Raw genomic sequence first — 12257 nt, 5'->3', positions numbered from 1 at the left:
CTCCTGTTGTCCTTTCATGCAGGAAAGTTCCGTTTACACCTAGAGGCAAACTCAAACAAGAACTAGTACGCATGGAACGCATAAATGTCATACAGAAAACTGAAGAATCAACAGATTGAGTGAGCTCACTGATCATTATGCAAAAGAAAAGTGGCGCATTGCGGATGTTGTTTAGATCCAAGAGATTCAATGAAACCATCAAGTGAGAGCATTTTAAATTGCTTATATGGGAGGAGATCATGTTCCAGTTTGCAGGTTTCAAGTGGTTTAGCAAACTCGACATGTCGTCTGTGTCTTGAGAGATAAAGCTGGATGAGGCAAATTCGAGACAGTGTACTTTTAATGCACCAGAGGAAAGGTATCACTTTTTTTCAGTTACCATATTGGATCCTGTCCACACCAGAAGTCTACCATAAAACTAATCCACCAGCAACAGCACCAGTTCGACACAAACCAGCAGGAGGAGTTGCTATGTATGAAATGCAGACAACAGAAAGAGCTCCGTGAATTGAGACAGAATCAGTTGGAACTTGTGCAAAGACTCGCTGATCACATGGATGTAGTCCAGGCCTCCATTATGAAATATGTGGAGTGAAATATGGTCACACAGCAAGAACAAGAACAGAGATGAACAGATAGGATCTTGGCAGAAGGATGTGAGAGAAAAGAACATGTTGATCAGAGTTCTCAAAAAGACATTAATATTAACACAGCAATTGAAAGCAATACATCCGTGGAGACAAATAGTAGACCTAAAAGGATCATCAAACCACCTCAGAGACTGATTGAGAGTTGCAGGGTGAATAAGGGACTCATTATGATTGAAGTTAATGCAAACATCTATTTTAACAACCATTGTTGTTTCTTGCAGGTTTATGAGGACATACTACTGTGCTTGTTTTTCTCTTTAAAAGAGGAAAATGTGTTATCCTACGTGTACATAATAAAGAATGGCAGATCCCAACGGGCAATGTGGGTGGTTCGCCCAGAACCAGTAGTGACATTGGTGAACTGATTTGCACGTGATCATGTGGAGCTGAAGCTGAGGGTCTTGTAAATAAATATGTGTTAGTTTTACCCACGCAAGTTTGCCTTTACTAAGAACAATCATAACAACTTTAGATTGAGGAGCATCTGTTCTAAAATGAGTGACTCCTCTATTGATGTCAGCTTGTGTGAATTCTTTCCATATGCAGTTTGACATCACTATAGTGTAAATTTCAGCATGTTAATCAAGGCTTCCATATTTTCAGAAAAATCAAACTGGCAGATAAATAAATCGTTTTGTGACTTTTGCAATAGAAACATGTTTTTGAACAGTACTGCTTCCCTAAGGACCCTGTGTGAGGCTACAGCGGGCAGTGAAGCAAAAAAATTCTGTTGCACTTTTGGATTAAAAAAATGCATGACTGCTGACAATCCAAGTCAGGAGGGTGTTCAATCTCTTGTTAGTTAAGGTACTGTTTATCTTATCTGAAGCTAGCACGTTTCCCCGGGTGGTGGGGAAGATACAGCTGCTTGTTGTATTATGACAGACTAATCGTCCACTTATTGGTCAACTGTTTACCACTGCTAGAATCTTTGTAGAATCAGTCAGCATTGAAACAGGCTATTAGGCCTAGCTCATCCATGCTGACCCCTGAGAGCCTTTCCATGTTACTCCTATTGCTCAACACTTAGTCTGTAGCCTTTTCGCCCAAGTGTTTCAAAGGTTCAGCTAGACAATTAAATATGATCAGTGACCTAGCTTCCATCACTCGCTCAGGTGGTGAATTGCAGTTACTCACAACTCTCTGGGTGAAGATGGTCCCCCTCATATCCCCTCTAATTATTTCCCGCCTTACTCTAAACTTGTGTCCTCCAGTTTTATCTATCTTTGATATGTGGAAGAAGACTCCTGCAGCCTACCCTGTCTGTAATCCTCTTTAATTATTTCCTATCTTAACCTTCTCAGCTCTAGGGAGAAAATACCTAGTTTCCGTGGCTTCGTGCTACACAGGAGATTCTGCAAATGCTGGAAATCCAGAGCAATGCACACAAAAATGCCGGAAGAACTCAGCAGGTCAGGCAGCATCTACGAAAGGGAACAAACAGTCAACATTTTGAACTGAAACCATCCTTTTGAGGGGTCTGGGCCCGAAATGTTGACTACTTATTCCCCTCCATTGATGCAGCCTGACCAGCTGTGTTCCGCGGTTTCATGCTACACAGCTGAGGATGGGCAGGGTAAGTATTCTTTGTAAGCAGATGGCAGGCACAATCATTTGAGGCCAGGTTTGCTTCTGTTGTGTTGACGTGAGTGATCAGGATTTTAGCTGCTAAAAAAGCAAAATAAAAACGTTAAAAAAAGTCTAATTGTGCTTTATTTTTCTCTGCCTGTTCCTCCTAAATTGGAGCATTTGCGATGTCAACTCTCGATTGTCTCATTCAGAATTTCAGGAGGACTATCCTTCCAGATGTTGGATCTTGGAAGTATCCTGTGTGTTGCAGATAGAAGTATCTGTTATGTTCATTCCGGAACAGAATGTTGCAACTTTATGATTCCAACTCACTGTAATTAGACGTTGATTAATTCTGACCCTGAGAGCAATGGTCCTTGGCCAACACCAGCTGGTTAGTATCTTGCAGATACAAATATAAGCACATTACTTTTTAAGTAAGCCTTTACTGATGGTTTTTGCAGTGATTAACAGGGCTTAGTGCAGGGATTCCCTAACTTTTTAATGCCAGGGAGCCTTACCATTAACTGGGGTGGGCGGGGTGGGAGGGTGGGTGAGGGTCTGAGGACCCCAGGTTGGGAATCTCCGTCTTAGACGCACATTGACCCAAAGCAGAACTGCTGGAAAAGCTCAGCAGGTCAGGTAGCATCTGTGGAAGAGAAGAGATGGTCAATGTTTCAGGTCTGTAACCCTTTGTCAGATGTGGGCTTAGATCTCCTCCTAGTGATGGCTACTGACTAGGCTGCTTCGATGTTAGTGTTGGTCATCTGCTGCCTTGATGTCAAGAGTTGTCACTCTCCCTTCAGTTCTGGGCTTAATTCTTTGGTCAGGCAGGTTGCAAAACTATGCAGAGATCTGGAGCTCAGTGGTGACAATGGCGTCGCTAAGCAAGTTATTTATAAATAACTGCTAGTTAATGTTGATGATAATATTCATCACCTTGCTGATTTATGGGAATAGATTGATTGTATGGTAACTAGCTGGATTTTCTCTGCTTTTTTCTGCACAGCCACTCTTCCAGCGAATGTGGGACTTTTACAGAACAGACGATGTGCACCTGAACTGGAGAGGGACTAATATCTTAGCAGGAAGATTTTCTGGTGCTGCATGGTGGGGTGGGGTGGGTTGAACTAGTGTAAAGGAAGATTATTAGAGCTTGCAGCGGGATCTGGAGTAACAGGGCTGAAAACTGGCAGATGTAATTTAATGCAGATAAATTCAAAGTGTTAAACTTTGGAAGAACCAACCAGGGTAACTCTTACACAGTGAGTGGTAGAGCACTGAGGAATGAGGTAGAACAAAGGGATCTGGGAATACAGGTCCATAATTCATTGAAAGTGGCAGTACAGGTAGATAGGGTCATAATGAAAACTTTTGGCATATTTGCCTTTATAAATCTAAGTACTGAGGACAGGAGATGAGATGTTATGTTGACATTGTATAAGATGTTAGCCTATTTTGGAGTACAAGGTGCAGTTTTGGTCACCTACCTACAGGAAAGATATAAATAAGATTGAAGGAGAACAGAAAAAAATCTGGAGGACCTGAGTTATAAGGAAAGATTGAATAGGTTACAAAGGAGGATGAGAGGAGACATGATAGATGTATACAAGATATTAAGAGGAATAGATTGAGTGAACAGCCAGCGCCTCTTCCCCAGGGCACCACTGCTCAATGTAAGAGGACATGGCTTTAAGGTAAGGGGTGGGAAGTTCAAGGGGGATATTAGAGGAAGGTTTTTTTACTCAGAGAGTGGTTGGTGCATGGTATGCACTTCCTGAGTCAGTGATGGAAGCAGATACACTAGTGAAATTTAAGAGACTACTAGACAGGTATATGGAGGAAGTTAAAGTGGGAGGTGATATGGGAGTAGGGTTTAAGGGTCGGCACAACATTGTGGGCCGAAGGGCCTGTACTGTGCTGTACTATTCTATGTTCTATGTTCTATGTTATTCCTTGGAAGGTACATAGAAGATTGAGGGGAGATTTAATAGAGGTATACAAAATTATGAGTGATATCGATAGGGTAAATACAAGTAGGCTTTTTCCGCTGAGACTGGGTGAGACCACAACTAGAGATCAGGGATTAAAGGTGAAAGATGAAAAGTTTAAGAGGAACATGCAGGGAAACTTTCACTCAGAGGGTCGTGAGAGTGTGGAACATGCTGCCAACACAAGTGGTGCATGCAGGTTCGATTTCAACATTTAAGGGAAGTTTGGATAGGTACGTGGGTAGTAGGGCGATGGAGGGCAGTGGTCCGGGTGCAAGTCGATGGGACTAGGCAGTTTAAATGGTTTGGCATAGATGACATTGGCCTGTTTTTGTGTTGTGCTTTTCCATGACTCTATGACTCTACGATACGCATGAGCCACTTTCCACGTCATCAAGTAGATGTCCGTGGTATAACTGTACTGAACCCACTTGGTTAGAGATGCTTTTATTTCTGGTCTGCAGTGCTACAGTTGGATGTAGACTAGTCATGTTGCTCTTCTTACTACCATGTGGTGAATAAAATGGACTGAAAGCCAGTTCATGGTGATGTTGGGGACTACAGGAGCAAATCAAGTAGGACCTGCCTCTGAGCTCTTCTGGAAGAAAGTACTTGGTGTTCAGCAGCTACACGCTGCATCCCACCATTGTTGAGCAAGGGGATGGTGGAGGTACGATGTTTAATCACTCAGCAACATTCACATCTAGCTTTAATTCAGATCCTTCACTGTGAAGTAACTTGGGTCTGGCTATTCCAGGTTGTTTATTTATTCCCCCAGTATGGACCTTGTTGAGAGTTTACACCTTAATTTTATCCGAGCTTGCTGCTTGCTACTGGTGTACTCTTCCCTTCTCACTGGAGCAGGATAGATTCCCTGGCTTGACAGCATTGGCGTTGAAAGCAGTACACTGGGCCACGATGAACATTTCGTAAGGATTCATACTTCTGCTGTGGCAGATGGCCAGTGTTGACTCTCTCCCATGAAGCAAAGGAAGCCCTTGCTGTGAAGCTAAGAGTTTTTCTTCACAAAGATTCTGTGGTCACTTGTACCATGAACAGAAGTGTCTGCCGCAGATAGATTGGTGTGGATCTGCTGGCTCACTCACTACCTACTAAGTCTGGTAGCTATGTCCTCCATCATTCAGCCAACTCCATGAAGAAGGTGTATCTGCGGAGGTCATTGTCATAGGAAGTCTGTGGAGGCCAAGTCACTAGGGACATTTCAGTGGAGATTGATTAGCTCTTGTTCAGTAAGTGCATCAATGGTTACAGAGAAAAGGTAGGAGTATGGGTTTGAAAGCGATAATAAATCAGCATTGAATGAATGGAGGAACAGACTCAATGGGCTTAATAGCATAGTTCTGCTCCTATGTCTTATGGTCTTCATTGTGGCTCTATGAAGCAACTTTTAATACTTTACTTTTTTTTCCAAATGTTGTTTAACAGAGTAGCATTGGCTCACCAGATGAGAGAGGGCAGCAGGTGGTATACAGGAGGAGGTTTCCTCACCCACATTCATGGTTCCCTGTTTACCTTTCTTATGTTTGCACACCAACCGCAGGTGGATTAATGAGGCTTTGTAGCTGCTATGGAACCAGAATGCATCTCATAACAGAATGCTCTGGATGCTGGAAATATTCAGTAGCTCAGGCTACATCAATGGAAGGAGAAGCAAGTGCAGCACTTCAGATTAACGACCACTCATGAAAACCGGGAAGAAGAGAAAAAGCAGTCAATATTAAATCTCGTTCTGATTGGAGAAGACATGATGACGTGCTAGTAGCCAAGTCCTTCAGGATTTGATCAGAGGACCTAACAAAGTATTCCTGGTTTCATCTATTGTGGCTGTGTTAAGAATTTGGAGACCACCTCTTTGCAATAGCTTTTGTTAGTCTAGTTCAATGACATCACTGAAATAGTCCGTGGTGAAAAGTTCCTGTGTTCGCATTTCTTGCTCCTTCACCACGCACATGATAATAAGCTTAGTGTCAACTTTCTGACAACTGTAAATCCCACCAGAGTGTTCCATGTTGGGCTGTCCCAGATGTTCACCGATGTGAGAAAATAAAGGGAAGTTTCACAGCGTCAAATGATGTAATTAAAATCTAAGAAATAATTTGACTTGCTTGAGTAAAGTTCAGTGCCTCACATTTCATTACATGGCACAGAATTCCAAGGTGGAACAAAAAGCTGTGTGAGGAGATTTATCGGGTTGGCAGTGGCTGAGAGATCTCCACCACACGTACCAGGAAATGCAAACCAGAGCTCATTGGCTGAAGGGGTGATGGGAGGATATTTGGTGGTAACTTACAAAGTGATAAATTCAGGAGAACTAGAATAGTTGGTGAAAGCTTCCTTTGATCTTTTAAGATTGTATGATTCCATTGTCAGGCTTTGCAATCAGTGCAAATCTTGACCACAGTGACCCACAGTGTACATGGAAGTCATTGTCCACCCTGGCCTCGTACCTATTCTCACCTGCTTATCACTTCCCCCTGGTGCCCCTCCTTCATCCCTTTCTCCCGTGGTCCACTATCTTCTCATTTCAGATTCCTTCCTCTCTAGCACTTTAACCTTCCCTCCCACCTGGCTTCACTTATCATCTTCAAGGTATCCTCCTTCCCCTTCCCCCACCTTTTTTAATCTGGTGTCTTGCCTCTTCTATAGATGCACAGTGGTATTGAAACATTGATGCCCAAGAATAGAAAATCCTACATAAGTAGTGGATGCAGCCCAGTTTACACAGGAAAAGCCTACAAAAGTAATGGATGCAGTCCACTCCACACAGAAAAAGCCGTTCCCACCAATGAGCACATCTACAAGGAGCACTGCCAGAACAAAGCAGCATCCATCATCAAGGACCCCATCCAGTCTTGAAGAAGATCTCAGCCCAAAACATCAACTGTTTATTCATTTTCATAGATGCTGCCTGACCTGCTGAGTTTCTCCAGCAATTTGTGTGTGTTGCGTTGTCTTACCCTTAGTTCTTACAATTTCAACAGAACCCTTTTGAAATAGAGTATCTTCAGTATTTCCTTATTTCTTATGTCTGAATCCCAGGATCCAGTTCCTTCAGTGATTATTAAGTTCAATTTAGTCTGGTTAAGTTTTTGGTTGACAATGCATTAGCAATTAGATTATTAGTGAATGTGCCATTTAAGCTGTTAATATCTTTCTCCATCACATTCGAGGTAACTGAACGTAAAGAGATGGGTCAATAACAGGCTGAGTTAGACTTGTCCTTTTTCCCACTTTGTCAGATAGCTTCAAGTATTGCATCCGTGTTGGAAAGCTTGGCTTCACAAATGTGATACCCTCCACTGCGGAATGAGCAGAATGCTTTATAAATGATTTAAAGCTGGACCAAAGAGCCTGTGTAACTAACACTACTGCTCACCCCCTGAAACATGTCCATCTGATTCACTTCCAGGTCAAGTGGCTGAAGCTGACTTTTGACCTCTCCAACATATATAAGGCATCTAGTGCCTGTCATTGAGCACTGGCTCTTTCACAAACTATGGCATCCCATCCTTTTGGCAAATATATGTTTATTGGCTCATCAGTGTAACTGCCAGAACATGCAAAACACAAAGGCAGAGTTATCAGTAGAACAGTCTTTATTCTTGGCAATAACTCTCAAACTGCAGTGTCTAGCAAAACATTCTATCAAAGTCATACCACAGTACTAGAACGTATGAGTTATATCCTCTGGTCTAGAAAGCCTCTACTTTCTTAGAAGTTTGCACAGTTTTGGCATGTAATCTAAACCTTTGACAAACTTCTACAGATGTACAGTGGTAGAGAAACACTGATATCCAAGAACAGAAAAGCCTACAAAAGTAGTGGATGCAGCCCAGTTCACACAGGAAAAGCCATCCCTACCAATGAGCACAGTTGCAAGAAGCACTGCCAGAAGACATAGCATCCATTATCAAGGACCCCAACCATCCGGGACATGCTCTTTTCTCACTGCTGCCATTTGGGAAGGAAGTACAAGAGCCTCAGATACCATGCCACCAGGTTCAGGAGCCGTTAATCCCCTATACCCATCTTCACCTATCTCATCACTGAACACAAACTATAGACTCACATTTAAGGAGTCTGCAAATCTTGTTCTCAGTACTATTTATCCACATATATACAGATCTAGATAGATAGAAGTACTGTGTATATATATACAGATAGTATTACTACCTATCTATAGATATATGTATATATGTGAATAAATAATAATAAATATTATTTTGTATTTCCAAGTTTGTTTTATAATGCACCTTGGTTACTTGTCAGTCTTTGTGTGTGACTTTTCATTGATTCAATTGTATTTTTCTATTTTACTCTGAATACCTGCAGCAAAGTGAATCTCAGGGTATTATATGGTGACATGTACGTACCACAAAACCTACACAATCAGGATAGCTTACCAAAGCTTCCTCTTTCTGAGGAGGCTGAAGAGAGCCGGACTATGCACAGCTACACTCTCGTCTGTCTACAGATGTGCAGTAGAGAACATCTTAATGTGCTGCGTCACTGCATGGTACAGAAATTGCACTACAGGCAGACAGGAAGGCTCTACAATGGGTAACCAAAACTGCCTATTGCATCACTGGCACCAGCCTACCCGCCATCAAGGACATATATACAGAAAGATGCTTGAAAAGGGTCAGTAAAATCAAGAAGGTTTCCACCCACCGTACTCATGGACTGTTTGTCCCATTCCCATCAGGGAGGAGGCTACGTAGCATCCACACCAGGACCACCAGACTCAAAACCAGTTACTTTTCCCGAGTAGTACGGCTGATGGTCACCTCCAACCACTAACTCACCCCCCACCCCCAAATTAATTTACCATTTCTTGTAAGTCACCTTATGTACAGCCACTTCTGTTCCTAACATCAATTTATGGACACATAATCAATGTATATAAGCTATAAAAGTTAGCTTTTGCTTATTTACCTATTAGCGATACAGTGCGGAATAGGCCCTTCTGGCCGACTGAGCCGCGTCGCCAAGCAACCCACTGATTTAACCCTAGCCTAATCACAGGACAATTTACAACAACCGATTAATCCACCAACTGGTACGTCTTTGGACTGTGGGAGGAAACTGGAGCACCCAGAGGAAACCCACGGGCTTCACAGGAAGGACATACAAATTTTCTTACAGAGGACGCCGGGATTGAACTCTGAACTCCAACACCCCGACCTGTAACAGTGCCGCACTAACCTGTGTTTTTTATGGTTGTGTTCGTTATCTTATTGGTTTTTTTTGCGCTGCGTTGGATTCGGAGTAGCATATTTCATTCTCCATCACAACTGTGTACTGTAAATGACATCTCGATCTTGATCTATGATAATAAATTTACTTTGAACTCTGAACTTTTGGACTTTGGAAAGACTGTTGCTGAACACCAAGTTAAAATTTACAAGTTTTACCAGTTAAAATTTTTAAAGTTAAAACTTGCCAACCAGAGCAATGGATTCAAAGCGCTGGAGGAGCTCAACAGATCAGACAACATCTATGAAGGGGAATAAACAACCAACATTTTGGGCTGAGGCCCTTCATCAGGACTGACTGGAAAAGAAGGGGAAAAAGCCAGAATAAGAAGGTGGTGGAGAGGGGGGGGGGATGTGGAAGGAGAAGGAACACAAACTATCAGGTAAACACGAGGAAATCTGCAGATGCTGGAATTTCAAGCAGCACACATAAAGGTTGCTGGTGAACGCAGCAGGCCAGGCAGCATCTATAGGAAGAGGTACAGTCGACGTTTGGGGCCGAGACTCTTCGTCAGGACTAACTGAAAGAAGAGCTAGTAAGAGATTTGAAAGTGCGGGGGGGGGGGGGATCCAAAATGATAGGAGAAGACAGGAGGGGGAGGGATGGAGCCAAGAGCTGTGCAGTTGATTGGCAAAAGGGATATGAGAGGATCATGGGACGGGAGGCCTAGGGAGAAAGAAAGGGGGAGGGGGGAAGCCCAGAGGATGGGTAATAACGGATGGGGTACGAGGGGGAGGTGGGGCACTAACGGAAGTTAGAGAAGTCAATGCTCATGCCATCAGGTTGGAGGCTACCCAGACGGAATATAAGGGGTGTTCCTCCAGCCTGAGTGTGGCTTCATCTTTACAGTAGAGGAGGCCGTGTATAGACATGTCAGAATGGGAATGGGACGTGGAATTAAAATGTGTGGCCACTGGGAGATCCTGCTTTCTCTGGCAGACAGAGCGTAGGTGTTCAGTGAAACGGTCTCCAAGTTTGCGTCGGGTCTCGCCAATATATAGAAGACCACATCGGAGCACCGGACGCAGTATATCACCCCAGCCGACTCACAGGTGAAGTGTCGCCTCACCTGGAAGGACTGTTTGGGGCCCTGAATGGTGGTGAGGGAGGAAGTGTAAGGACATGTTTAGCACTTGTTCCGCTTACAAGGATAAGTGCCAGGAGGGAGATTGGTGGGGAAGGATGGGGGGGACGAATGGACAAGGGAGTTGAGTAGGGAGCAATCCCAGTGGAAAGTGGGGGGGGGGGGAGGGAAAGATGTGCTTGGTGGTGGGATCCCGTTGGAGGTGGCGGAAGTTACGGAGAATTATATGTTGGACCCGGAGGCTGGTGGGGTGGTAGGTGAGGACAAGGGGAACCCTATTCCTAGTGGGGTGGTGGGAGGATGGGGTGAAAGCAGATGTACGTGAAATGGGAGAGATGCGTTTGAGAGCAGAGTTGATGGTGGAGGAAGGGAAGCCCCTTTCTTTAAAAAAGGAGGCCATCTCCTTTGTCCTGGAATGAAAAGCCTCATCCTGAGAGCAGATGCGGCGGAGACGGAGGAATTGCGAGAAGGGGATGGCATTTTTGCAAGAGACAAGGTGAGAAGAGGGATAGTCCAGATAGGTGTGAGAGTCTTTGTATAGTAGACATCAGTAGATAAGCTGTCTCCAGAGACAGAGACAGAAAGATCTAGAAAGGGGAGGCAGGTGTCGGAAAATATCAGGTGCTAGGTGAAGCCAGGTGAGGGGGAAAGTGTGTGGGTTGCCATCTAGATTGTGTTCATTGCACCTACAGCCCTCAGTGTTTCTTTGAAATGTATATAGTGTGACTCTTCAGCTGAGGGAGATTAGAGAAGACATTAGCAGGCTGTTTCCTTGTCACATTTGATCTGATGCTACACAATGTTATGGTATTTATGGTGCAACTGTAACGAAAACCAATTTCCCCCGGGATCAATGAAGTATGACTAAGACTATGAATTCAGAGTCAATGTTGAGCATCACCAAACTGACTTCCCACCGCCACACCTCTCACCAGTAGCATTTCATAGAGCAGCTTCCTTGGGTTGGTCTATTGTCTGATTTCCAGGGATGGAACTGCAGGAAAATGCAGCTTTGCTTGAATGACTTGTTTCATGTGCAATGGCCAGTCTGTCGAATAACGCTTCCAATTTGGGCCCATGGCCAGGTGAGGAGGAATGTGCAGGAATGTCTGGGCTGGGTGCCCGTGACTGTGTATAAAGCCAATTTCAGGTGGTTTGTCTTGTATTAGTTTTATTCTCTTTTGTAGTAGTCATTTGGTGGAGTGGCCTGAGGAGGAATTGCTTTATCCAGAGGGTGGTGAATCTGTGGCATTCATTGCCACAGATGGCTATGGAGGCTAAGTCATTGGGTAAAGTTAAAGTGGACGTTGATAGGTTTTTGGTTACTATGGGTGTCAATGATTACAGGGAGAAAGCAAGACAATGGGCTTGAGAGGGATAATGGCTCAACCATGATCAGCAAACTTGATGTCCGGAAGGCCTAATTCTGCTCCTATGTCTTTTCTGTCTTATTGTTTTATGTCTTTCAGTTCTATTTTAGAGGGCGTTCAAGCAGAAGCTCAGGTTGGTAAGGATTACATGGGCCAATGGCCCTGTTTCTGAGCTGTAGTACTCTATGGCCATGATGCATTGTTTGCAACTGGTTGTTTACACTCAGTGGCCATGTTATTAGGTACCTCCTGTACCTACTAAAATGGCCACCAATTGTATGTTCAGGATTGCATGAGAAGCCAGTGAGTGGCAGTA

General features: G+C 43.8%; 1 protein-coding gene across 5 annotated transcripts in view; it reads right to left on the bottom strand.

Annotated features, from left to right (window-relative positions):
* LOC134342867 (solute carrier family 12 member 5-like) overlaps window positions 1-12257 on the bottom strand; it is a 1196244-nt gene that overhangs the window by 370875 nt on the left and 813112 nt on the right. The gene's annotated exons all lie outside the window — the stretch shown is intronic.

This window comes from Mobula hypostoma, chromosome 2 (genome assembly GCF_963921235.1).
Source record: "Mobula hypostoma chromosome 2, sMobHyp1.1, whole genome shotgun sequence".
Lineage (NCBI taxonomy): Eukaryota > Metazoa > Chordata > Chondrichthyes > Myliobatiformes > Myliobatidae > Mobula > Mobula hypostoma.
Note: the sequence above shows the minus strand (reverse complement) of the source record. Positions and strands in the feature narration are given on the sequence as shown.